Here is a 25,356-nt window from a genome sequence, read left to right on the forward strand (position 1 = left end):
TAAAGGTTGTGAGGGAGCAACAAAACTTGATACTCTGTGGAGAGGGTGGAAATAAATTTACAATGCCATATCTCCTTCTCTAGAGGCTGCTAGTCAATCTACCTATCCATCTATACATCTATCTATTCTATAATATATTTTTTTATTAAAGGTAATCAATTACAATGCTTCAAACAACTTTATATCAAATTAATTCAATTTGCATTAAGTAAAACACTAGTAATACTTATCTACTGTTTTTTTAGAAATAATGATAGAGAAAGAATAGAGAAAGAATAAATCATTAAGAGAGTGATTAAATAATAATTTGATTATATATAAGAAAGAAAAGAGAAACGAAAAAAAAAAAAAAAAAAAAAAAAAAAACATTTTTAGTAACCACAATATGTATTATTAATAACACTACTACAAGTGATAGTATCAATAAAGACATATATGTAATTCCAATATAAAAATGAATTATTCTCACCAAATCCCGCAGGGTGCACGTCGAGCTGTGTTGCCAAGAACAGCTACTTCTCTAAATACTGTATATATGGAGACCATATCTGTTCAAAAGAATTATACTTGTCCAATAGGACAAATCTAATTCTTTCCAGATGTAACGTCTCCATCATCTCTGTTGCCCACATTTTGGTTGTGGGGGATAATGTTCCCTTCCAAAATTTCAATATGATTTTTTTTCCAATTATTAAACAGTAATCAAAGAAATTTCTTTGATTTACTGTAAGTGATAGATGTAAATCCGGAATTCCAAATATTATTAGCTTTGGGTTAGGGTCCAATTTAACTTTGATGACTTCAGAAATAACTTTAAAGATTTCTGTCCAGTAATAATTCAATTTAGGACATGTAACGAAACTATGTATTAAATTTGCCTCTGCTTTCTTGCACTTATCACAAATAGCGGAGAGATTCGGAAAAATACTATTTAATTTAGTTTTCGAATAATGTAACCTATATAATACTTTAAATTGAATCAGTATATGTCTGGCGTTTAATGAACACCGGTGTATTCGTTGTAGACTTTCTTCCCAGTTTTCTTTTGTTATAGCCAATCCCATTTCATTTTCCCATGCTTGACGATATACTTCCGTTATTGGATTCTCCTTATCCAAAATGATGTTATATATATAGGCTATTAATTTTTCTGTATTTGGATATAAATTAAACAGTTCATCTAACAATCCTGCTTCTTTATTTTTATAATCTTGTGTATTGGATTTAATATAATCTCTAATTTGTAAATACCTAAACAAATGTTGTGGAGACAATCCATAAATATCTTGTAACTCCTGGAATAAAAGAAATTTTCCTTTTCTATACAGATGTTCTATCCTTGTAATTCCTAAATCATCCCATTGTTTAAACCCCCCATCTAATATAGCAGGTTTAAACGATGGATTATTCATAATTGGTAATCTAAATGAGAGATTATCCAAGTGTAGAGTCTTAACTATTTGTTTCCAAATACGTCTATTATTATATATTATTAGGTCTAATAAAGATACATCTATCTATTCTATCTATCCATCTACCCATCCATCCATCCATCTATCTATCCATCTACCCATCTATCTATCTATCTTGCATAACTAAAAGTCTGATCTTGTGCTCTTCTGATTTGGACGTCTTTTCTATTTGCGCAAAAACGGTATACGATAGCGCTACGATTTTGTCGCCAGCTCATTCGCCGTTCTCTTGTGCTGCGAGTGCAACAAGTTTAGTTCCGATCGGTGGCATATTCTAAAAGTTAGCGAGGTTTAAAAATCTTGAAAACCGCGCTTGCGCAGTTTGGTCTCCTCTCCAGTCTGGAGATTGGTCTCATCTCCTGTCAGTCTGCCAGGATGACGACGCCCAGGTCGAACTGATTGGCCGGCTCCTCTGTCACAATACAGCTGAAGGAGGGGAGTGAGCAGAGTGCAGAGCGGCTCAGAGCCTGGCCGGCTGCGAGGCCCACTGCTGCAACCTCGAGATCATGGGAAGTGAGGAGGGAGAGTGGGGGGATTGAGGGAGCCGGGCGCTGGTGGGGCCGGGGTCGGGCGCTGATGGGGCCGGGGCTGGTGGGGCCGGGGGCTGGTGGGGCCGGATGCCGTTGGGATTGGGGGGGCCAGGGGCCTGGCGCTGTTGGGGCCAGGGGCCTGGCGCTGTTGGGACCGGGCGCACCGCCCCCCAGCTCCAGCCCCTTCCCCTCTCGTCCCACTTGCTGGCTCCTGCCCCCCTCCCCCGTGGTACCCCCTCTGCCCCACGGTTCTTCCCCCATCTTTTCTCCGAGCTCTCTCTCCCCCCCCACATACCCCTCCTGTTTCTCATGATTCGGATCAAAGATTAGGGGACGTTTCTGACATACCAAAGGGTGGTTGGCACTTGTCATGCTAGGCAGTAGCTTCAGGAATAAGGAGCAGGGTGTCAATCAGGAGGAATGTGGATTGGATTGTTTCTTCTAGTTATGACATCTCAATCTAATATCTCACATGAAGAGCAAAATCCAGCCTCTTGTCAGTCTTGGAGCTGCTGATCTATGCAATCCTGCTGCAAACCATGGCTGCCCAGGCGATTAGCAACAGAACCTGTGATGTAAGGAATATCCGGGAACTGTTCATACACAGGTGGGCTAACTGAATTCTGGATCCATTTCGTACTTGAAAATGAGTCTGAAATAAACAAACACATGTTTAATAGAAAGCACCTTAGTTGAGTTTTAGATTAGTTTAGAGGTACAGTGAAGCAGGACACGAGTGTCAAACAAGGCCACTGAAGCGGGACACAAGTGTCAAGCAGAGTTTTCATTATTCGTAATGCACTAACAGCTCCCAAAACCACAATGAGTTCCACTACAACTGCCAAACCAAGTCACGTGACCCAACCCCGAGAGCCGAGGGTTCGCACTACGCATGGCTAACCACCAGGGGCCGCCACAGGACACCCCCCAGAACCAGAGGCACGGAACCGAACAGGAAGATGAACGAGGCAGCTGGACCTCGTGCATACGTCCCCACTCACGGGACATTCCCGGTGCGGACAAATTCGGGAACAACCGGGACGGCGGTCGCCCCCGACGATGAGGCTGGGCCACCTGTACTGACTCGCTAAGGTCCAAATGGGCCGGCTTCAAACGAGCCACAGACACAGTCTCCCGCCGACCACCCATGTCCAAAACAAAAGTAGTTGGCCCATGCTGCAGCACCCAAAAGGAACCCTCATATGGGCGCTGCAAAGGCGACCTGTGGGCGTCGCGGTGCAGAAAAACATATGAACAGTCCATGAGAGCCGGCGGCACATGGGCAGGAGCCACACCATGGAGAGACGTCGGGACAGGAGACAGGGCTCCGACCTTCTCCCGCAAACGGACCAACACAGATGACGACGGGTCCCGGGACACACCAGATGGGCGGAGAAGTCCTGGATGTGGGGAATGGGGTAGCGATCCGCGATGGTGGGGTCATTCCGGCGGTGGTAGTCGCCACAAGACCTCCAGCCCCCGGAGGCATTCGGTACCATGTGCAGCGGGGAAGCCCATGGGCTATCCGAGTGCCGGACAATTTCCATAGCCTCCATGTTGTGTAACTCCGCTTTGGAGATCTGGAGCTTGTCGGGAGGCAGCCTGTGGGCGCGGGCGTGGAGCAGTGGCCCCGAAGTAAGAATGTGGTGCACCACACCTTGTCTACTAAAAATGATTGCACCCGCAGGAAATCGGCGCCCAGCAACGGCTGGGACACATCTGCAATGGTGAAAGGCCAGATGAAGTGGCAAGAGCCAAAGATAAGCGGAATGGTGCGGACGCCGTAAGTTCATATGGTGTTGCCATTCGCAGCAGGTAACGAGTGTCCCCGCTTCCCAGAAAGAATGTCCACCCCCGATGGGGACAAAATGCTGACTTACGCCCCTGTGTCCACCAGGAATCATCGTCCCGAGTGCGGTTCTCATGCATATAAGTAGTGTATCTGGCCGACCGCCGAGGTGATTACTGGTGGCCGGCCCCGGCATTTCCCGGAAACGAACAGGGCGAGCGGCATTGGTGGGCCGCGGAACCATTGCATTGGTGGTAAAAGTACCTCTTCTTCTTACCAGCTTCTCCCGGAGCAAGAGACTCAGCTGAAGCCTCCGGTGGGTGTGGCCCTAGGTTGCTGTGCCTTCCAAGGTGCTGTCGACACCCGATCGAGCGAACCTCCACCATGCCGCCTTGCCAGTCACAGCTCAGCTGCGCGTTCCGCTAGCTGCAGGGGGTCATCGAAACTTGCCCGAGAGGAGCAGGCGGATGTCGTCAGGCAACTGCTCTAGGAAGGCGTATTCAAAAAGCAGGCAGGGTCGGTGGCCGCCCATGAGCATGAGCATTTTGCTCATGAGGGCCGATGGCTTACGGTCGCCGAGCCCACCCATGTGGAGGATCCGCGCCGCTCGCTCCAGGCGGCTGAGCCCGAAATTTGTTGGCCGTTGGCGGCTCGCGCAGGTAAAGCACCAACTGACCGGACAGGTGCGCCGACAACATACAAATAGCGGGTGTCATCGGCTGTGATCATGTGCCTGCTGAAACCACACCTGGGGCTGCGAGGTCCAGAAGACCGGGCACTTAAGTGCGACCGCGTTTTGCTGGGCCTGGTCGGCGGCAACGGCGTGTTGAGCGCTGGCGGCATCGATTATTGTGATCCAAAGTACCTCTTTCAGACCGTCGGGGTCACCAATGAAGGGAGACATGAGTGTCAAGCAAAGCCACTGAAGAGGAACATGAGTGTCAAGCAAAATTTTCTTTATTCGTAATGCACTAACATCTCCCAAAACCTCGAGTTCCACTCCAACTCAAATTGCCAATCGTTCGGATTCCAACTGCCAAACCAAGTCACATGACCCAACCTCTGGAGCTGAGGGTTCGCACTACGTGTGGCTAACCATCAGGGACCGCCATAACAGCATGAAAACAGGACCTTCAGCCAACTGAATCTACAGTGACCATCGATCAACTGTTCATACAAATTCCACATGATCTCATTCGGATTACACATGCAGTCACATGCAAACCAGACAGACAGTACCCAAGTTCAGGATCGAACCTAGGTCTCTGGTGAGAAATCATGGGTTATAGCGGGCGAATGCGTGTGGTGAAGTAAAGAGATCTTTATTAACACAGCAAAGAGATCAGCACACACACGAATGGGGGAAGGTTAACCTGGGGTTCACTATATATACCAGAGCACAACCCTAAACCCCGTGACGACTCCTTCCCGCCTAACCCAGTTACGTGACTCTGCCCCCGACTGCCGAGGGTTCGCACAGTAATTGGCCTAGCCACCAGGTGCTGCCACAAGACCCCCCCCCACCCCAGAACCGGAGGCACGAAAACGAAAGGGCAGACGAACGAGGCATTGCCCCCGCACATCCACCGGCCAGAGGAAATCTGCGCCCATCAATGGCTGGGAGACGTCGGCCACTGTAAAAGTCCAGGTAAAATGGCAGGGGCCAAAGATGAGCGAGACCATACGAACCCCATACGTCCGGTGTTTCAGGCCAACCGCTGCGGCGACTACTGGCGGCCGGCCTTGGCATTTCCCGGTAAATTGCAGGGCGGGTGGCACTGACGAGCCGCAGGACCCCAGCGGGAACACCACTTCCCCTTACCGGGGTCGCCCGGGACAGGCGGCGCAGCCGAATTCCCAGTGGACGCAGGGCCTGGTCTCTCGGTCCTCCAGGGCACTGCCGACACCCGATCGATCGAGCCACCGGATGGCGCCACATGGTGATGTTTTGGGTCGGGAAGGGTCTCCATCCGAATCGTCACCCATTCCTTCTCTCCAGAGATGCTGCCTGTCCCAGTGAATTACTCCAGCATTTTGTGTCTATCTTTGGTTTAAACCATCATCTGCAGTTCCTTTCTTCTACACTGGGTCTCTGGCATTATGTGGCAGTAGCTCCATCACCTGTGAGAATGGTACTATTTATTCATTGCGTTAAGACAGTTATAAAGTAAATATTATGTAAAGGTTCTCTGGGCTCCTATTATAGCAGAAATAAACTTTCTTTATAAAGCAACTTTCAGAATGTACCAAAGCCTTGTACATTCAATAAGGTATTCTTGCAGAGTTAACATTTCATGTCAAAGGCCCACCTTCACAACAGGAAACAAGATCAAACAAGTTCCTATGAAGGCTCTTCAATGTGGTTATGCATTTCTCAATCATTCTCTGTCCAACTGGCTCAGTAATTTCAACATTTTCTGTTTTTATTTCAAATTCCAGCATTTTTTGTGTTTGATTTTCAAATGCATGAGCAAATTCATACATGCAAGGTCCAATGCCGGTAGTTTGATAATGATCCAGAACATGTGTTTTCGATGACAGTTGATATTCACCAAACATTTAAGGGAAATATGAACTGCGTAATCCCTGCAGATCACCCACTCTCTCTCTCTCTCTCTCTCTCTCTCTCTCTCTCTCTCTCTAAGAAACATAGATCTGATCTGATGGCTCTGACTGTTTATCCTATGTATGCCTTTCATAATTTTATAAATGTCTACCTGGTCTCCCCTCAACCTTTGATGCTCATGAAAAAACAATCAATATTTGTCCAACCTATCTTTATATCTAATACCCTCCAACCTAACTCTCTACTCCAGGCAGCATTCTGGTAAATCTTTTCTGCACCCTCTCAGCAGGGCCTTATGAAATGGTGGTAAGCCATCCTTGGTTGGGCACTCAAGGCCATTACAGCAATTGTGCTGTGCCAGTACAGATGATGCTTAACATGCTGAATATTGCGAGGAATTTCTGAAGTTATTTTAGATTTTCCAAGGTTGGGGAATCAATAACTAGAGGGCAGAGGTTTGAGAGAGAAAAGATTTAATAGGAACCCGAGGGCAACTTTTTCACACTCGGGTACAGGTGGTACGTATATGGAACAAGCTGCTGGCCAAACTGGTTGAGGCAGGCACAATAACAAAATTTAAGACACCTTGGAGTAGTAAATAAATAGGAAACATTTAGAGCAATACTGGTCAAACGGAACTTGCTTGGATGGGCATCTTTGATGCCGCCTATCAATGTTCTCCAAAGATGAAGCCTGACCGACTGAATGAGTCCAGCAATTTATGTTTTTATTTTGGTAAATCAGCATCTGCAATACACGAGTTCGGTATTCCGACTGTGCATGCCCAGACCATGGGTCGCTATAAACACTCAGCTGTGCTGCTGCATGGGTGCAGACCTGCATTTCGTCCATATGTGGGGTCTAGCCAGGGTGCGCTGTTAAGTTGCTGCTGGACGTCCCCGTCCCCTCCCGAGCATCCCGTCGATGTCTGGGGTGGCCCTGGGCTGGCGGGGGTCGGACAGGAGTGACGGCCCAGGCTCGCAGCCAGCACAGAGGGGACCGCTGGCTCCAGCTCGGCTCTGCCTGCCCTGCCTGGTTGACCAGCGGCCCTGGACTGGCGGGACACCGGCCCGAAGCAGTGGGGTTGGCGCTTCTTATCCGTGCTGGCTGTGGGCCTGGGCCGTCGCTCCCGTCTGTCCGGGATCGCCCGGATCGGTGATGGGGCACTCGGGTGGTCCAGTGGCGGTTCGGCAGCACTTGCGGCGCCGGGGACCCAGGTTCGATCCTGGTTGCGGATGAGGCGCAGGTCTGTGTGCATATGGCGACACGGTATGGCCGTGGAGGAGACCCAGGACAGAAAGGTCAGATTCGGAATGGGAGGGGGAGTTGAAGAGCTGAGCCACCGGGAGATTAGGTTGGTTATTGCAAACCGAGCGGAGGTGTTTGGCAAAGCGATCGCCAAGCCTACGCTTGGTCTCACCGATGTAGAGCAGCTGACACCTAGAGCAGTGGTTGCAATAGATGAAGTTGGAGGAGGTGCAGGTGAACCTCTGCTGCACCTGGAAAGACTGCTTGGGTCCTTTAATGGAGTCAAGGGGGGAAGTAAAGCGACAAGTGTAGCATTTCCTGTGGTTGCAAGGGAAAGTGCCAGGAGAGGGGGTGGTTTGAGGGGAAGGGACAAATTGGCCAGGGAGTTATGGAGTGAGCGGTCTCTGCGGAAAGCCGAAAGGGTAGGAGATGGGAAGATATGGGCAGTGTTGGAATCCCGTTGGTGGCGAAAATGTCAGAGGATTATTTGTTGTAAGTGACGGCTGGTAGGGTGGAAGGTGAGGACAAGTGGACTCTGCCCTTGTTACGAGTGGGGGGATGGGGAGTGAGAGCAGAGTTACGGCGTATAGAAGAGACCCTGGTGAGAGCCTCATCTATAGTAGAAGAGAGGTACCCCAGTTCCCTAACGAATGTGGACATCTCCGATGCCCTGGTTTGGAACACCTCATCCTGGGTGCAGGAATTGGGAGTTGGGGATGGAGTCGCCATCAGTTGCTGCGTCTGGGTTTTGTTTTTGCCGCAGAAGCAGCGCGAGTCGAAGCAGGGTGGGAAGAAGTGTAGTCCAGATAGCCATGGGAGTCAGTGGGTTTATAGTAGATGTCGGTCAGTAGTCTGTCACCTGCGATGGAGATAGTGAGGTCTAGAAACGGTAGGGAGATGTCGGAAATGGTCCAGGTGTATTTGAGTGCCGGATGGAAGTTAGTGGTGAAATGGATGAAGTCAGTGAGTTCTGTATGGGTGCAGGAGGTAGCACCATTGCAGTCGTCGATGTAGCCAAGGCAGAGTTCAGGGATAGGGCCATGGTACGCTTCGAACAAGGATTGTTCGACGTACCCTACAAAGAGGCAGGCATAGCATGGGCCCATGCGCGTGCCCATAGCTACGCCTGGATTCGGAGGAAATGGGAGGAGTCAAACAAAAAGTTGTTAAGGGTAAGGACCAGCTCCGCTAGGCGGAGGAGAGTATCAGTAGACAGAGATTGGTTGGTTCTGCGGTCGAGGAAGAAATGGAGGGCTTTAAGACCCTCCTGGTGGGGGGTGGAGGTGTAGAGTGACGACATGGTGAAGATGAGGGAATGGGGGCCTGGAAAACGGATTTGTTTGTGTGGTCAATTCGCTGCAATTCCAACAAATTCCTGCAAACCCAAGAACTTTTCTCTTCATAAAATATAATTGTTAATAAAAATGAGCAGGGGCGAAGATGAAAAGGTGAAAAAAGTTACTGCAAAGTACTCCAAATCTTGGAATGAAAATTAAGTGAAATATTTGGAAGGAGCGGGTGTTCTGCTATTGGCCACCAAGACAGGTCGTGTTTAAGGACCTGCAGATGCTGGAAAAATCGAAGGTAGATAAAATGCTGGAGAAACTCTGGGTGAGGCAGTATCTATGGAGCGAAGGAATAGGTGACGTTTCGGGTCGAGTCTGAAGAAGGGACTCGACCCGAAACATCACCTATTCCTTTACTCCATAGATGCTGCCTCACCCGTTGAGTTTCTCCAGCATTTTATCTACCAAGACAGGTCCAAGAAGGAACTGCAGATGCTGGAAAATCGAAGGTACATAAAAATGCTGGAGAAACTCAGCGGGTGCAGCAGCATCTATGGAGCGAAGGAAACAGGTAACGTCAACCCTTCTTTCTCCAGCATTTCTGTGTACCAAAGATATAGGATCTTTGGCAATGACCGTGCACTCTCGGCCGAAGTAACTGCGCATGCTCGGCTGGGCGCCGGGAGCCGACATGCGCACTTCGGAGCTGCCAGTGCGCGTGCGCCATCAGTTGCTGCGTCTGGTTTTTTTTTTTGCCGCAGAAGCAGCGCGAGTCGAAGGAGCGAACGAATCCATGACCTTACCCACAGTTTAACTATGCAGTCCTGTCAGCTCCACAGAAAGTAAGTGTCCGTTTGCCTCCATGGTTTACCTAATTACTTCCCCCTTCCGAATCTGTCAGGGTTCACTCTTTAAAAAAAAAAATATATATATATTGTGGTGGCGTCGGAGAGTTAACAAAAGAGGGCGGGCGGGCGGGCGCCGGGTAACCGGACTTGCCAGCGGAAGTTCCGCGGAGTTTCTGCGTCGATTCGCTCCTTTTGCCCTCAATAGGCGGGGCGATTATGGGAACCCTGGTCATCCATTGGTCGGCGCTGGTGTCAATCATACCAGCTGCCGCCTTGTGCCTGGCAGGGCTCGAGCTTGAAAAGCTGAGGGTTTTCTTTTTGCTCTTTAAATTAAATTTTATTCTGGGAGAGATTTAAAAAAGAAACATTAATGTATATAAAAAAGAAAAACATATTTCATCGACTCTCGAGTGTGGTGGTTGCCGAAATAATTTGAGAGTAAGATCCACCGGTTGTATCCATTTAACTTTTAAATGTCTAAAAATCTCCCGTTTCGATCCAGAAAGTGATCAATGTCGATTATATCTGTTTTCCCGTTCACTGGATGGAGCTTAGTTCAAATTACAAACGCTGCTGAAGTCGAAGTGGTGTCACTGATTTTTCCTTGCAATCTAAAAAAGTATTAAAAGTTAACTTTGAAAAAAATAAACTCCAAGATCATTTTTTAAATGAATAGATATTTTCTTTAAGTGCAATACTGTATGTACGTGTATGAAATTCCTCTCTAAGATGCCACGGTTAATGGAAATGAAAGGGATAAATATTTAAAAGATTGGCCTTTAGATGGAGAATTTTCAAGGAATGGCGTTCTGTGTCGATCTCCAAACCCTATAGAGATCTTTATGAAACCAAGGCTGCGTCTCTGTCACATGAAGATTAATGTGGATAGGGGACAAAGTCAAAGTTGTCAGTCCTTTTTCATCTGAAAGGCTGGAGGTTTTTGCTGTGTGGCGTAACCTTGTGGCTTGATGCACAGTTCAATCAGTCGAGGCAATCTTTCCAGCACGCCATTGTTATGGAGGCGACTCTACTCCCCATACCAAACCAAGTCCTGCGTTTTTAAAACCAGTTTAGATTGAATTGATTAGTAGGAATCAAGCGTGACTAATCATTTGTGTAGCGCTTGCTATGAGTTAACAAATGTCCCCATGCACATCCCTTCTTCAGCAGCCATCCTCCTTAGAGAATAACAATTAATTTTAGTTGTGCAATGTTCAGGTTCCAGTGTGTCTACCATTCCTGCCCCCACAGCCCTTTTAATAATATGTGAAGGAAGGCAAAATACATGGAAATTAGATATTTTGTGTCCTTTTTAGACTTGCATTTCTATAGCACCTTTCCTGATGTGACCTTCCAAAACACTTCAGTAATCAAATATTTCTTTTTTTTTAATGTTGGGAAAATATTTTATGAACATAGGGCTGAAGTTTCCGAAAAAGCTGCTACTGAGACTGATGGCAGCTGGAGACTGTGTTATCTTTTGCAGGGGAGATAAGGGAGTAAGTGGATTGCTGCCATGTTTCTGAACTCTGCTTTTAATGAGTTGGTTGCTAAGCAAATTTCATCAGTTTAATCCTCAAGATGTCATTTACACAGTCTGTACTTTGTGGCTCTGGGTAATGCAGGCTCTTGCATTTAGATTCCGCTGCTGGACATGGGGGGCAGGGTGTGGTGGAGATGCCCATCAAAATAAGGGAAGGGATTCCACGCCAGTGGGCCACATGAGTGGCAAGGGTGGGGATAAATTTGTGAAATTTGAGCCTTGTGTGTAAACAGTATTGAATGTTTGTATAGCCTCCGGAAATGTCAGATGAATTTTTTGCACGGTTCATGTATTGTATATATTTATTACCTGAATAAAGTCTATTTTGAAATTTAAAAAATTGGATTTTCTACTCAGTCAGTTGAGTAACAATGCCGCCTTTGGATGTGCAGGCTGTTTACTTAAAACTTGAGCTGTAATATAATTTCCAATGTTTTTTGTATATGCTTTGGTTGGCATCTTATGATGTTTAGAAAAATCTAGCAATAAAAATGTTTTTCTACCTATTTGTATTAATTGGACCAATTACAGTGAGTGGACATTAATTTTCCTGGTAGTTAGATTTAAAATACATGTCAGTTGATTGTTCCCATGTGGCTGCCATTTATTAAAAAAAGAACATGTAATAGTGTACATACTTTGTGGTATAACTTACTGTCTAAAAGTCGTATTTAACTTGATTTGTTTGCATGCATTTGTAAATGGGCTGAACGGAACAGGAAAATAGGAACAGGAGTAGGCCACTAGATTCCTTAAGCCTATCTCACAGTTCAATATGATCATGACTGATCTTTGCTGGCCTCAACTCAATTCCTCCATTTTGCAAATATTTATCTGCTTTCATCTTTAACCATATCTAATAATCTGGCCTCTACAATACTTGAGATAAGAGAATTGCAGTGATACACCACCATCTAAGAGAATACATTTCAACACATCTCATTTTTAAATGACTGGCTCTTTCTTTTGCATTTATCACCCTTTGTTTGATCCTGACATCTATAATATAATGGTCCTCATGGGCCCCCCCCCCCGAACGTTCAGCCCTCTGCTCACTCTGCAGCAATCCCGACTTGATCATCAAACCCGCCGACAAGGGAGGTGCCGTGGTAGTCTGGCACTCTGACCTCTACCGGACTGAGGCCAGGCGACAACTCTCAGACACCTCCTCCTTCTTATCCTTGGACCATGACCCCACAGACGAGCACCAGACCTTAATCTCAAACACCATTACTGACTTCATTACTTCCGGCTCTCTGCCCTCTAAAGCTTCCAACCTTATCGTTCCCCAGTCCCGCACGGCCCGATTTTATTTTCTCCCCAAAATCCACAAACAGAACTGTCCTGGCAGACCCATTGTTTCTGCTTGTTCATGCCCCACCAAATTAGTTTCCACATACCTCGACTGCATCCTATCCCCCCCCCCCAACCCGGTCTAATCCCTCCCTACCTTTGTCCAAGACGCCTCACATGCTCTTCGTCTACTCAATGACTTGCGCTTTCCAGGCCCCCACTCCCTCATCTTTAATATGATTGTCCCGTGACTCTCCATCTCCATCCCCCACCAGGTGGGTCTGAAAGTTTTCTGTTTCTTCCTTGACTGCAGAACCAGCCAATTTCCATCTACAAGTACTCTCCTCCTCCTAGCAGAGCTGGTCCTTACCCTCAACAAATTCTCGTTTGATTCCACCCACTTCATCTGGATCCAAGGGCCCTAGCTATGCCTGTTTCTTTGTAGGGTACGTCGAACAATCCCTGTTCCAGGCATACACAGGCACTATCCCCGAACTATACCTCCGCTACATTGACGACTGCATTGCCTGCACCCAGGCAGAACTCACTGACTTCATCAACTTCACCACTAATTTCCATCTTGCACTGAAATTCACTTGGACCATTTCCGACATTTCCCTACCGTTTCTGGATCTCACCGTCTCCATCACAGGAAACAGACTATTGACCGACATCTACTACAAACATACTGACTCCAATAGCTATCTGGACCACACTTCTTCCCACCGTGCTTCCTGTAAAGACTTTATCCCCTACTTCCAATTCCTCCGTCTACGCCGCATCTGTGCCCAGGATGAGGTGTTCCATACCATGGCATTGGAGATGTCCTCATTCTTTAGGGAACAGAGGTTCCCTAAAGTCCATTATAAATGAAGCTCTCACTAGGATCTCCTCTATATCCTGCAGCTCCCCTCTTACTCCCCCTCACCACATTCGTAACAAGGACAGAGTCCCCCTTGTCCTCACCTTCCACCCCATCAGCCGTCGTATACAGCATATAATCATACAACATTTTCGCTATCTCCAACGGGATCCCACTACTGGCCAAATCTACCCTCTCTACCCTTTTCTGCTTTCCGCAGAGACCATTCCCTCCGTAACTCCCTGGTCAACTCGTCCCTTCCCACCCAAACCACCCCTTCCTCAGGTACTTTCCTCTGCAACCACAGGAGATGCAACCCTATCCCTTTACCTCCCCCCTTGACTCCATCCAAACAGTCTTTCCAGGTGAGGCAGAGGTTCACTTACACCTCCTCCAGCCTCATCTACTTTATCCACTGTTCCAGATGTCAACTTCCTTACATCGGCGAGACCAAGCGCAGGCTCGGGGATCGTTTCGCTGAACACCTCCGCTCAGTCCGTCTTATCTGATCTCCCGGTGGCCCAGCACTTCAACTCCCCCTTCCATTTCCAATCTGACCTTTCTGTCCTGTCTGTTCCATTGTCAGAGTGAGGCCCAGTGCAAATTGGAGGAACAGCACCTCATATTTTGCTTGGGTAGTTTACACCACAGAGGTATGAACATTGACTTCTCTAACTTCAGATAGCCCTTCCCCTTCCCAGTTATCCTGCTAGTCTTACTATCTCCGCCTACATTCTACCTTTGTCCCTCCCCTGACATCAGTCTGAAGAAGGGTCTTGAACTGAAACGTCGCCCATTCCTTCTCTCCAGAGATGCTGCTGCCTCGCCTGCTGATTTACTCCAGCATTTTGTACCTACCTTCGATTTAAACCAGCATCTGCACTTCTTTCTCACCCAACCGAACCCTGGGACTTGCCAATATTCCTACCCCTCCAGTCTGAAAAAAAACTATTTATTCTACCTATTTGTTTTCCATGTGACACCCTAAATTTATTTGATTCTAAAATATTTTGGATACCTTGTACTCTTAATTTATGCATATTGCCAAATGTCTTTTGGAAATCTAAATACACCACATCTTCTGGTTTCCCTCTATTGCCTTTCCCTGACAGTTCTTCAAAGAAAATTCAAGCATGTTTGTCAAATATGATTAAACTTCATAAAATGAAGAATAAAAATAGGAAGAAAGGGAATGCTTTCATTCACTAATGCAAAAACTAGATCCATCTGCTTGGCATCTCCTCTCACTTGATTTGAATTGCCTATCACATCCTCCCCCACGGTTCTTTCTATCTGCCTAGCACCCCTCTGCTTCCTTCTCACTGGGTTCCATCTGCCCATCATTCCTCCCACACCACCGCCACCCTCCCCTCCCCCCAGGTTCTACCCTCATGTTATCATCAGCTTATTCCCCATCCCCTACCTGGATCCACCTATCCATTAGGTTCCAGTATGTTTAGCTTTCTTTATTTTTAAAATTGCATTCTTACTTTTCTCTCTTTGCTAATAATGATCATCTTTTATATCTATGGACTTGATTTTGGACAATAAGGGGGGAATCACTTTGTCCATCTTTTTGGAATTTTAAAGACACCAATTGTGTTACTCCTGTGACTTTCCTTTTGCAGAGAAAATAACCACTTTGTTCATTCCTTCCAATGGCTATAATCCGTTATATCTGGTATCATCCATATAAATCTTTTTTCATTCTTCACTGAGTCATCAAAGAAGCCTTTTTTCCCTCACTTTAGTTACTGGATGTGACCTTGGTCAATTAATATGGGCAGTCTACTGCTATTACTGTAATAGCAGCACAGCTGCATTTGCTTCCTTTTCAACTTAAACCATTTTACTTCAAAACAAATTAAATTTTAATCTACAGGGACTGAAACTATCCCAAATTGATTTATTTGTATTGCAGCTAAAGTCAATTTTAAGTTATTTGAAACATTCATATTAGCAACAATGAGGAAAAGTTTTATATTTTTTCCACCATTGCTGCTTGGTTTGTTTAATCCTCCTGAAATCCATTAGAGGGTTTTTATATATCACAAATAAATCTTTCACATAGATTTTACTCTGTCTACATCAGGGGTTTTACATCCTGAGAGAATAAAATGTGATTTGGCAGATAGTCTTCTGAGGTAATGTAGATGTTGATAATTAACCAACAATTTATATTAAAATGCAAAAAGATATAACAAGGTCTTAAACTCTTTTCAAATGTGCTGTGACTTGTAGCAGAAGCAATGGGCTTAATTTGTTACTGCTCAGTATGTGGAGCACCAGCCTTGGGTGGCATGGAGAGAGAGGAAAAAGAGTGATAGAAAAATAATGTTTAGGCAGAAGAAGAGGCTGCATATTTCGGTTGATTATGGTCTCAATAGAAAAGGAAATCATGGCAAACTATTTTAAAAGAATTATTCTTATTAGGAAGTTTCTAAAAACAGCCTATTTAAACAACAATGCATGAAATATGTACAACTGGTTCATTCAGTAACAGACACAAAATGCTGGAGTAACTCAGCAGGTCAGGTAGCATCTCTGGAGAAAATTGATGGGTGACATTTCGGGTCGGGACCCTTCTTCAGATTCATTCAGTACTTTATTGTAGAGGAAAAATTGCTATGTTCTATTACTTGCAGCATCTTATACTGAAAACTATGGAATTTCCCAAAAGCATGGTTCATAGAGCTGCAGGAATCGTGACCATGCACAGTGAAAGAACTTTATCAGTTTAAAGTCTAATTCAGAATGGTAGATGTGGCAATGTGAAGAAGGAATTGAAAATTATCTTAAAATTGGAGAGCAGATTATTTCCCATTATCTCTATTGAAAAGTAGATGTTTTATCGCACAAAGAGTGATGGATGTATGGAACAAGCTGCCAGAGGAGGTAGTTTTAGTTTAGTTCAGAGATAAAGCGCGGAAACAGGCCCTTCGGCCCACCGGATCCGCGTGGACCAGTGGTCCCCGCACATTAACACTATCCTGCACCCACAAGGGACAATTTTCACATTTACCAAGCCAATTAACCTACAAACCTGTATGCCTTTGGCGTGTGGGAGGTAACCGAAGATCTCTGAGAAAACCCATGCAGGTCGCGGGGAGAACATACAAACTCCGTACGGACAGAACCCGTAGTCAGGATCGCACCCGGGTTTCCGGCGCTGCATTCGCTGTGCCACCGTAACCGCCCTTTGAGTTGAGTTGAGGCAGGGACTATCCTAACATTTAAGAAACAGGCAGGTACATGGATACGACAGATTTGGAGGGATATGGGCCAAATGCTGGCAGGTGGGACTAGTGTAGCTGGGACATGTTGGCTGTTGTCGGCAAGTGAGGCCGTAGGGCCTGTTTCCACGCTATATGACTATGAGATGCTTGTATGTTGGATTATACCTACTTGTGCATTTAATCTAGAGATCCCATTCTGGAATAATTTTACCTATCATAGAGCGTAGAATTACATTGGATGAGATAACAAAAAGGCCAAATGCTCTTTAATTGAATTCGATCATGAATTACAAGTGTGTGTTCAGCAAAAGTAATCAAATCGTCTGTTCTCCCCGTACAAAATCCTGCTTTTTGGAAAGATCTGAAAATATTAATCTGTTGGAAAATAATCTTGAAATTGGGGAGCTGGTTATTCTTCCCACTACCCCTTTTGAAATGTGTGTGCTTATACATAGGATTTAACCTAATGTGCCAGTACAGTACATCAGAAAACTTTGCAAGGTTAGGAAAAGTGACTTATCATTGACAATTACATACTCATATAGCGCCTCTAACTTGGTATAAACATCCAGAGGAATTTCAAAGAAGCAATAATCACATGGAATTTAACATGGAGTCATGTGGTCATGAGTGTAGGTGAGTAAAAGCATGATTGAAAGATTACGTTTTAAAGAGTCTCTCAACAGAGATGAGAATGGAATTCCAGAGCTGAGTGGAAAGCTGATATTTTATCTGCATTTGATTGCTATATTTGGGTAGCATATCCTACTGCCAATCACATGTATGATTTGCTGCAGAATGCCACATACCTAGAATGTAGGCTGTTGCTATGGTTAAGCTGAGTACGTTCATGAGAATGGCCTCAGATCTATTGAACTGTTTTTGCCAGTTGAAAGAGAGCTCATATTAGCACAGATCGTTTTTGTTAGATACCCACGGCATTAAAAAAAATCTGTTACATTTTACAAGCCAGGGCAAGTTGGTTGCCACTGACAACTTGGTGTAAATCCAGGCTAATGTCTAATTATGTATAATTAACTGCTAGAGAAAACTGTGGTTGTAATTATGCAAAACAAATGGCAAACTAAGAATAAATACATTACACCTCATGGTAAAAGTCCCCAGGGCTTGGCGTGATCTAATACCATGAAGAGCTATTCAAAGTTTTATGAAGAAATTTGTGTAAAATATTACCGGGTGCTATTATTCCTGGAAAAATGGAAATTACTTTGACCCAGTTGTTGACTCGACAGATTTGCAGATGCATGATTCCTAAAAAGGGAAAACTACAGATGCTGTAAATCTTTAACATTCCATTTGGATGGATTCCCATCAGAAATAATCACCATGATTTTTCCTTTCAGATACAGTTGGACATTTTTTAATATATATACTATTTCTATATTTCAAAGCAAAATGTAGTGGGATAGTCCGATATTCAGCCCAATCAAGAGTTTATTTGTCATATGCACTGACAACAGAACAATTACATCCTTACCTGCAGCAGTGAAATTGTTACTTACAGTCACGGTAAGCAAAATGCTCATAGATAATATTATAAACAAAAATTCAATAAATTAATATCCCCAATACTAGTGCAAAAAAAACCCCCCAGAGTCCTTAATGCAACTGAAGACAGTCCATAGCTCATAGTTGAGATTAGTGTTGTTTTCCCTCACAAATGTCTTAAGAGGTGTATGTGGGTGTTAGAGCAGTGCTTGTGAATACAGTACTGATATAGATCATCAGTGATGAGGAATGCATTGCCTGAAAGCTGATTTTAATAATTACTTTGAAAAGGGAGTTGGATAAGTACCTGAAAGGGGGTTTGCGTTTTAGCAGGAGTGAAGAGTAGATTAGGACCAATGGAATATGTTTGAAAGGACCGAGAATGGTGGCAGTAAGATAATTGGGTTGTTCTCCTGTCAATGCAGATTCCTTTTTATTGATTTAAAATGACAGAAACGGCAGTAACACCAAATAAAAAAACAACGGGCGGAGGAGAATTACATATCTCTATTCATAGCTGTGCTTCCTTTTATTGCAAGAGCTTGCTGTGGATTCTGCCCAAAAAAAGTGACGTCAGAATCTTTTAAAATGTATTCTGAATAAATTGTCTTTTCTTAACAGTTGTGAGCCCAGGCATCTGTCCACATTTCTCAACTCATTGGCTTATGTTGTTGAGGGTGGTTGCTTTGCAAAGAGCTGGCATAGGCACAATGGGTCAAAGGTCTATGTTATATGAATCTGTAGTTTTCCATCATTTTAATGTTAAACTTAAGTCTTATGTGATTAGTGTCCTCATTGATAAAGGAAATAGGTGGTATAAACCCGAGGCTGATTAAAATATTCACCTTCAGACTTTTTCTGAGTAACAACATGGGTCTTAACAGAAAATTGAATCCTTAGAGATGTGGTAGTGAAGATTGTTATCACTGGTAATGGAAGCTCTGTCACATAAATACTCCACATAAGATGTAACTTCATGTGCAATTGGTTCAGATGTTCACACCATAACATATCACCAATGGTGCTTACATGGTTTCTTCGTGACATTGTGGCTTAAGTAGTGACTGTTTCCCATTGATGTGGAAGGATCAGTTTTAGATGCAATCTTTTCACTGTAGTCCTAAAATTAGTTGGATCAGTATTTCTGTGTGCGGGTCCATAGTGCATATCTTCGGCATCTTCAATCTTTCACTTCAACAGTCTGTTGTCCCTATCTGCTTCAAGGAAATCTCCATCATTCCAGTCCCCAAGAAAAGTAAAGTGAGCTGCCTCAATGGCTACAGCCCAGTAAATTGAACCAAAACTGTAATGAGGTGCTTTGAAAGATTGGTGAAGGCCTATATCAGCAGCACCAGTCTGCTGGACAATCTAGACCATTTGAGTCTGAAGAAGGGTTTCGGCCCGAAACGTTGCCTATTTCCTTCACTCCATAGATGCTGCTGCACCCGCTGAGTTTCTCCAGCATTTTTGTGTACCTTAGACCACTTGCAATGTGGATACAAGTAAAATAGGAAGGAGATGACACAATCTCCTATATTCAGCTCTAGATCACCTTGGCTGTAAGGACACCTATGTCAGGATGTTATTCATTGACTGCAACTCAGTCTTCAACACCATCATGCCAAACAGGTTCATAGAAACATAGAAATTAGGTGCAGGAGTAGGCCATTCGGCCCTTCGAGCCTGCACCGCCATTCAATATGATCATGGCTGATCATCCAACTCAGTATCCCGTACCTGCCTTCTCTCCATACCCTCTGATCCCCTTAGCCACAAGGGCCACATCTAACTCCCTCTTAAATATAGCCAATGAACTGGCCTCGACTACCCTCTGTGGCAGGGAGTTCCAGAGATTCACCACTCTCTGTGTGAAAAAAGTTATTCTCATCTCGGTTTTAAAGGATTTCCCCCTTATCCTTAAGCTGTGACCCCTTGTCCTGGACTTCCCCAACATCGGGAGCAATCTTCCTGCATCTAGCCTGTCCAACCCCTTAAGCATCCCTAAATTTCCAGACCTTGGCCTTGGAGCCTCCACTTGCGACTGGCCTCTTGATTTCCTGAACAGTGGACCTCTTTATTCTTAACTCTACCTTATTTGGTTATTCAGTTATTATACTTTGGTATTTATTTGCACTACAATCTCGCACCATTCTATTATTTTGCAGTCATATTTATTGCTGTATTCAATCTCCCAGTTTGAAAAAGACCCCAACCTGAAATGGCACCTATCCACAATCTCCAGAGATGCTGCCTGATCTGATTAGTTACTCCAGCAGTTTGAGTCATTTTGAGTTAAATGACTGGTTGGCAAGTAACATCTCCTTTCACTCCGTGTTTTGAATCTTGCAGTTCCTTTCCGTAGACCAGAGATTTGAAAAGGATGAAAATGTGTCAAATAAAACCCCCATCTCCTTGGATATGGTCTCGGGTGTCCTGCTGATTTGATGCCTGGAGAAGTCTGACTCCTGACCCAATGCATTGTCTATCCATTTCCCTCTACATATGGTGCTTTACTCGCTGAGTTCCTCCAGCAGTCTGCTTTTATTTGCTTAAGGGAAAAGTTTTTGTTTAAAATAATGCCAACTGAGAGCAGATGGAGCTTCAATTTAACGTCTCTTTTGGAGAGATGGGACCTCTCTCCTTCAGCGTGGAATTGGTGTGAGATTTCTGCTGAAATCTTCCATGCATCTTGAAACCAGATATTTCTGACTCGAGCATATCTGGCAGTTCAGCTTGAACATTAGAACGGTAGTGGCCGCAAATATATTATTTTAATCTCTTGTTTATGGTTGGTGTTTGACTAGCATGTTACTGGATCAGGGTGCATATTTATTTTGTTTCATTTTCTGTGTCATCCACCCGTCTGGTCTGTTTGCAATCAATAGGATGCAATAATAAGTACAAATTAAATGAAAGTTTCATTAAATTGTTCCTTTTTATTCAGCAATCCCTACTGCACTGTTACCTTGCTTTGAAGTGCTGCATGTCACTGCCACTTTAGCTGAGACATAACACAAGGATTTTAAAATGGTGTAAGAAAGAACTGCAGATGCTGGTTTAAATCATAGGTAGACACAAAATGCTGGAGTAACTCAGCGGGTCAGGCAGCATCTGTGGAGAGAAGGAATGGATCTCAACCCAAAATGTCGCCCATTCCTTCCCTCCACATATGCTGCCTGACACACTGAGTTACTCCAGCATTTTGTGTCTACCTTTCATTTTAAAATGGTTATTTATAGAAACTCTCGTGACATTTGGTGCATAGTCTACCACAGAATATGCAAGGTGACTTATTTGTGTTACTTGAAACTGCGAGAAGCAGTTAGGAATGTCTGTCCTTTCTCTTCTGCTTTATGCTGGGCCTTCCCCCTAAAAGAAAGCTGCAGCACTCCTGTAGGTTAAACCCTTGGGTAGTTTAATGTCACAGGTGTCCTCATAACCTGCACGATCAGCTGGTAGGATTATTTGCAGACATTTTTAACCTCTCCCTACTAAAACCTGAGGTTGCCACCTGCTTTACAAAGCCACTATTATTCCGGTGCTATGGAAAAACAGGGTAGCATGCCTTAATGAGTTCTGTCATGGTGGGTCATCAAACATCATGAAGTGCTTTGAGAGAATGGTCATGATACACATCATCTCAAGCATTCCAGACAGCTGCAATCCACTGCAATTTGCCTTCTGTGACAACGGGTCCATACAGATCCCATTTTCCTGGCCCTATACTCATCCCAGGAACATCTGGATAACAAGATATTCAATTCAATTCAATTTATTGTCATTTGGACCCCTTGAGGTCCAAACGAAATGCCGTTTCTGCAGCCATACATTACAAACAAATAGACCCAAGACACAACATAATTTACATAAACATCCATCACATTGCTGTGATGGAAGGACAAAAAAACTTCTCTCTCCACTGCACTCTCCCCCCCGATGTCAGAGTCAAAGTCAAAGTCAAAGCCCCTGGCGGGCGATGGCGAATTGTCCCGTGGCCATTAAAGCCACGCGGGGTGATGCAAAGTCGCACACCGGGTCTTGGTGTTAGAGCCCCCGGCGTGCGCTCGCAGAGACCCGCCGCCATTCCAAGCTGCGCGGGGCGGTGCTGTAAGGCCCCGCTCCAGGTGCTCTTCAACCCCGCAACTCGGGCAGGCGAAGTCGCCGCTGCGGAAGCCCCGAAAAGCGGTCTCCCTCCAGGGACCCGCGGGCTCCCGGTGTTACCGTCCGCCAAACCCGCAGTTGCAGCCACCGAATCTCTGGGGGTCGGGCCGCAGCAGCGTCCACCACAGCTCCACCCGCTCTGGACTCGGCCAGCTCCGCGACGGTGAGGTGAGTAGTCGGCACCAGAGCCCCCGGTCTTCCTGTTGGAGGCCGCTCCTCGTTGCAGCCCCAACGACAACGGAGACCCGACAAAGAAAAGGTCGGGTCTCCCGTGCAGGGAGAGATTTAAAAGTTACCCCCAACCCCCCCACACCACCCCCACCCCCCCCACACACATACCCCAACAAAAATAACAAAAACTACATAAAAACATAGACATAAAATAATAAAAACGCAGACGGACTGCAGAGGCCGCTGCTGACGAGAGTCGCGCCGCCTATGTCAGGTTCCTATTTATTGCCAATAGCTCTGCGGTCAACGCCATAATTTCCATCAGACTCATCTCCGAACTCCTGGAATTCCTGATCCATCGACCTCAATCAGTATGGATGGACGGCAAAACACTGTCCAGGATCATTCTCAACACCAATGCCCCACATGGCTGCGTTCTCAGCCTCTGACTATACTCCTTCTGCATTCTCGATTCAAGAACAGCTTCTTCCCCACCGTTATCAGACTTTTGAATGGACCTCTCGAATGCTAAGGATGATCTTGCAAGCTAGCTCACTGTGGCTCTTGCAATTATTTTGCATTTGCACTTTCTCTAACTGTGACACCGTATTTTGCAGTCTTTTTATTTTCTCTTTTCAACTAACTTGTGTATGGTATGATCTGTACTCGTGTATGGTATGATCAAAGTTTTTCCATCAGATCAGTGGACTATTGATTTCCTGTTAAGGTTTGCTGTTCCGGGGGTATTGTGTGGGCCGGTATATGTGAATTTGGAACTGAATGGGAGATGGTACACCCTCTTGCATCACTAAATATGAACTAATTGAGTGCAATATTTTTATTAAACCATTATAAGGGAATGAGTGCATTTGTTCTTGGTCATCGTGTCTAAAGCAAAATGGTTTCTATACATCCTGCAATATAATTTTTTCTTAGTATTTTGCAGGTGCCAGTTTCAAATCTTTGAACAAGCTTTATAACCTTTAAGAAGATTATGGCTTCAAGTTTGCTGAGAGAGTTGTAACGGGGATTGATTCTAAAATGCTAGTATGGATCCGTGCGGACATAAAATCAAAATAAGAAGGCTCAATCTGCCAATTAGCCATGTGTGGAGAAGCACTAGTTTATACTCTTAGGAGGTTCCTTGGTCCCACTTCTGTTTGTGAATGTGTATAACTGAAAAATGCAAAGCATTTGAAAATGTGGATATGGATGAGTGACCTTGATTGCTCTGAGGAACATCTGGCCTTTATGTACTCTATGCAAACACACCACAAGAGATTGAGGCATACACAGCTGACTTTGAATAGTATTAAATACACAACGCTTATGAATTCTTGTTTGACCCGGTTGAGAAGAGCATTGTTTGAGTATGACATTGAACTAATTGTGGTATAGGAGAAGCCTGAAATTTAGATTTTGCATACAACAAATTAATTTTACTGGTTGATATTTTTCCATTTGCAGTTTACATTATTAAAGACTGGCCAGTGGCTTGGTGTTGCTTCACATTTTAAGATATGACATCACTCAATTCCCATTTGGACTCCAGTTTCCCAGAGCTGGTGCTGGCCCGATTCCCAAGTTTTGTTTCCTTTGCTTTGTTGTGATAGGGAGATCTCTTCCTTGTTATATTATCATGATATTTTCATTCCAGAATTTGAAACTAATGTGAAATGTAGGGCATTGTAGAGTATTTGAACAATGGATTTTGTAATTACTGAAAGTGGGTCAGATCTGTGCAGCAATGATATCTGAAGTTTGAAGTGTATTTTTTACATGTGGCAGGAAGGTGAGTAGAAAAAAGCAGGTTGTTGTCAGGGACATAAAGCTCTTCACTTTGTGTTGCAAACTGTATACCATTGATTGTATTGATTTTTTTTTTAATGCATTTTTATCCAAAGCAAATGTCCATTACAGGCTATTAGTTTCAATGTAATCTTATACAGTGCCTTCCATAATGTTTGGGACAAAGATCCATCATTTATTTATTTGCCTCTACACAGATTTGAGATTTGTAATTGAAAAAAAAAATCACATGTGGTTAAAGTGCACATTGTCAGATTTTAATAAAAGCCATGTTTATACATTTTGGTTTCACTATGTAGAAATTACAGCAGTGTTTATAAAGAAGTCCCCTCATTTCAGGACACCATAATGTTTGGGACACTGCAAAGTCATGTAAATGAAAATAGTAATGTTTAGTATTTTGTTGCATATCCTTTGCATGCAATGACTGCTTGAAGTCGGCGATTCATGGACATCACCAGTTGCTGGGTGTCTTCTCTGGTGATGCTCTGCCAGGCCTGAATTGCAGCAGCCATCTTTAGCTTATGCTTGTTTTGGGGGCTAGTCCCCTTCAGTTTTCTCTTCAGCATATAAAAGGCATGTTCAGTTGGGTTAGATTGGGTGATTGACTTGGCCACTCAAGAGTTGACCATTTTTTAGCTTTGAAAAACTCCTTTGTTGCTTTAGCAGTATGTTTTGGATCATTGTCTTGCTGTAGAATAAACTGCCGGCCAATGAGTTTTGAGGCATTTGTTTGAACTTGAGCAGATAGGATGTGTCTATACACATCAGAATTCATTATGCTACTGCCGTCAGCAGTTGTATCATCAATGAAGATAAGTGAGCCAGTACCTTCAGTAGCCATGCATGCCCAGGCCATAACACCACCACCACCGTATTTCACAGATGAGGTGGTATGCTTTGGATCTTGGTTGGCATGGATGAGTTAGGTTAAAGGGCCTGTTTCTGAGCTACCAACCTGTTAGCCATGGATTTGTAGATAATGTATTTGCCTCTAACATTTTGAATATAAAAGCCCAAACTTGAGGTCCCA

At 44.6% G+C, this 25,356-nt stretch overlaps 1 protein-coding gene across 1 annotated transcript in view; it reads left to right on the plus strand.

Moving 5' to 3' along the window:
- Window positions 1-9,593: 9,593 nt before the first annotated feature.
- Window positions 9,594-25,356, plus strand: part of fam222b (family with sequence similarity 222 member B) — a 42,474-nt gene continuing 26,711 nt past the window's right edge. The window contains exon 1 of the mRNA XM_033045823.1: window positions 9,594-9,733. The gene's annotated coding sequence lies outside the window, so the exon portion shown is untranslated. The remainder of the gene's footprint in view (window positions 9,734-25,356) is intronic.

Source organism: Amblyraja radiata, chromosome 28 (genome assembly GCF_010909765.2).
Source record: "Amblyraja radiata isolate CabotCenter1 chromosome 28, sAmbRad1.1.pri, whole genome shotgun sequence".
Taxonomy (NCBI): Eukaryota; Metazoa; Chordata; class Chondrichthyes; order Rajiformes; family Rajidae; genus Amblyraja; species Amblyraja radiata.